Genomic DNA, 3,794 nt, shown 5'->3' on the forward strand with positions numbered 1-3,794 from the left:
TATTGCCAACATATTAGAAGCCTAATGGGTCACACACATTAAGTGACATTATTGTGATTAAATAAGCATAATCAATTAAGTTGGATGTAATTACAATAAACCAAATTAAAGTGAGAAATTGATTAAGTTCATTGAGACTTGATTAAATTAAAATACAACTGTTGTATTTAGGGTTACAACTTAGTTTGGCTATACAAATATATTATGTTAGTAAACTAAAACTCTAAGCCTCTAGCCACTTTTCTACCGTTTCATAAAATAAGAAAAAAATAGTTTTCTTTGTCTACAAAAATAAAATTTGGCAAGAACTTTTGGTCTTTTTGTTTTAGAAACAAAGCTTGCTAGCTAAAGTAAAAGAAAAAATCCTACATTTAAAAAGGTCTTATTCGGTCACTGTGTGAATTACTGTTAGAGGCCAAACACTTGGGTGGCTAAAGATTTGACAAATTCTAAAGCGAAGAAGCAAAGATTTTGATTTAATTGGCTCTTAATTATGATATCTAGAGTAAGGTATGTAACTCTTAAACTTATAAATGTTGATAATTAAATTAAAAAAATCACATGAAAAACACAAACATTAATCTTGTCGGATTGACTGTTTCTCTTATTAAATGCTAACTTATTATTCCGATGTGTTATATTTTTAATTTCTTGATTATTTTCATGTTTGAGCATGAGGTCGAATCCCAACAATGGTATCAGAGCTTTTGTTTGATGTTTTTCATGTAATTTGCATGCTTAATTCTTAGTGATAATTAATAGAATTGATTTGTGTATTGATATGGTATATATCAATTTTGAAGGCTTTCTTTAAAATCTAGTTTTCTATTTTAATTCAAATTTGGACAGCATGTAATGAATTCATTAAAACATGTTTTAAAAGGTTTAAAATCATGTTTAGTTGAAAAATTAATGAATGGATTAAAAGGCTTGCAAAGCAAAGTTAAAACCGAATAGTTTTAAGAAGTTTTGAAGACTAATATGTCGATTATTTTTTTACTAACATTGGGTAAGTGTTATGAGCAGTTTTTAATTGTTAAAATTAGTTTTATCAAATTAAATTATTGCATGTTTTAGCCAAACTTGAATTAGTATGAAATAGGTTCATAAAAATCATGTTTTCGAGGTCCAAAACAACAAAGATTTAATGTAGAAAATTTTAGGCAGTAATGATCAGTTTTGGTGGCTTAGTTCTTCATGAATTTTGTGTTTAATTGTTTAACACACTTATTGAAATTTTCAGTAGCTTTTTCATGAGTTTGACTCATAATTTATGGAGTTTTCAGAGCACTTAAATACTATATATTTTAATTTTGGGTGATTCATAAAAAAATAAAAAATGATTTCCTCCTTTAAAAGTAATTCCTAAAATTAAGGATAGAAGTTTAATTTTGGGTGATTCATAAAGGATAGGAAATTGCTTCCTACTTTAAAAAAAATTCCTAAAATTAAGGATAATATTTTAATTTGAGAAATTCATAGGAAATAGTGTTCTATTTTAGAAGAAATTCCTAAAGTTATGTGATAGCATTTAACTTTCCTTAAAATTTGAGTTTGACTAGAAGTTTTTAATATTTGTTAAGTTGCCATTTAGGTAACTTGTACAACATACAATTTAGGAAACTAATCCATGTTTTAAATGTTAGAATTAAAATATTGTCTTAGACATATTTTAAAAAGTTTACCTAAAATAAGGAGGTTTCCAAGATTACAAGGAGTTTTAATTATGGAAAGAATTAAAATGGAAAGTCTTAAAAAGGAAAATTTTATTTCAACGAATTTCTAATAAGAAATAAGGAGTAAAATTTTTACTTTAAGTGTTTTGAAAATGAGAATTTCTTAAACACTATATTGAAATAAAACAATACCAAATAATTTGAGTCTAGCACTTTAAGTGAATTAATTGATGCTTTTCCCAAATAACACACAAGATCACCAAGTGATATTGATGTAGCATTTATTTCTATGCTTTTGATTGTGATTATAAAGCATGAGGATGATTATGGACTTAAACCTTAGAAGATTAAGTCATGGATGGTTAAATTTATTTCTCATGGCATTTATTTTAAAATAGGATCTATGCACCTGCCTTATCTATATTTTCTCTAGGTTGTAAAATTCTTTTCTCACCTAACTCCCCTCGAATGTAACTCAAGGTTTCTTGATTATGAAATGTAATCAGTTACATCAAAGTGTAAAACTAGGGTTAGATAGAAAATTTTTTGTAACTTAAAGATGGAGATCCAAAGGCACCATGGAGATTCAAGGAGATCACAAGCAAAGCTTGAAGACGATGTTTATGTCAATCCTTTAGGAATTTGACCAACTAATTTCCTTAATGGCTCGAGGAAACTAGAATTAGTAAAGTCCATAATTATTCTAGTAGTTGGCATGAGATAGATTTATTTTTCAGTGTATATATATGATATATGTGAAATGTGATAAATGCTATGTGTGTCAACAATTCCAAATCAATGAGACCATGATGAATGAATTAATAAATAAAATCTCTCATTAAAATATTATGTCAAAAAGTTACCTTCCACCATATAATAAGATAACTAGGCTGCTTTTTAAATTGGAGGCTTGTTGAGTCACTCAAGTCCAAATTTTTACATGAATACATTTGAGTTATTGGTGGATCCTACTCAACTAGTACCATGTTATTTGGATGTACCTCACGTGACCGCATAATATTAAAGGCATAGCTAGGCAAAATTTATATGATGCATTTAGACATAAAGTTGTCACCTAACTGATCTAGGGGTTGTATAAGATAAAAATTTCTTGAAATAGTAGAGGAGGGATATTATGTTGATAAAATATGGTGAATAATCATATAAGATTCTAAAACCTTGTGTTTATGATTATATAATTTTTGTTAATGACTAATAATCATATATGCTGGTTTATATAAGATATAAATCTATCATGGCGAATAGTTTGTCAGTTAGAAGCATACTTGATGCAAACAAGTTGATAGGCCCAAATTTCATTGACTGATTTCACAATATCAAGATTGTCTTGAAACAAGAAAAAAAGGCTTATGTCCTAGATGGTCCTGTTCTCGAAGAACCTAACGATGATGCTACAAATGTGGAAAAAGAGGCCTATAGATTTTATATGGATAATCATATCAAGCCACATGTGTGATGTTGGCTAGTAAGGCTCTAGATCTTCAAAAGCAACATAAAGCTATGAATGCCTTGGATATTATCCTCAACCTCAGAGAAATGTTCGATAAAGAAAGTTGCACAAAGAGATTAGACATTTCAAGGGTATTGTTCTGATGTAAGATGCTTGAGGGAAGCCCAGTAAAGCCTCATGTGCTTAAGATGATAGGATATATCACTTGACTTGAGAAGTTCGGTTGGGTTATGGATCATGATTTGAGCTTAAACCTTGTACTTCTTCGCTACTAGAGGGCTATTCACTATTTGTGTTGAACTTCAACATGAACAAGATTGAGGTAACCCTTTTGGGCTTATTGAATATGCTCACACAGTCTGAGAACACCATTGAGAAGGAGAAGCCTTTAGTTCATCTTGTCTCTTTTAAGAAAAATAAAAATAAGAAAAGAAAATTTTCTATGAAAGAGAAGGGTGAAAATGTATCAACTTAGAAACATATGAAGCCTACTGGAGGAGTAAAGAAGGACAAAGACAATGAGAAATGCCATTTTTATGGCAAACGTGGACATTGGAGGTGCAATTGTAAGGATTATCTTGAATCCATTAAAGGGGAAAGCCAAAAGGAAGCTTCCATATCATGCATGAATCATATGATGATTTATT

Source organism: Theobroma umbraticum, unplaced genomic scaffold (genome assembly GCF_002168275.2).
Source record: "Theobroma umbraticum cultivar Fairchild unplaced genomic scaffold, ASM216827v3 scaffold_81.0, whole genome shotgun sequence".
In the NCBI taxonomy this organism is placed as follows: Eukaryota; Viridiplantae; Streptophyta; class Magnoliopsida; order Malvales; family Malvaceae; genus Theobroma; species Theobroma umbraticum.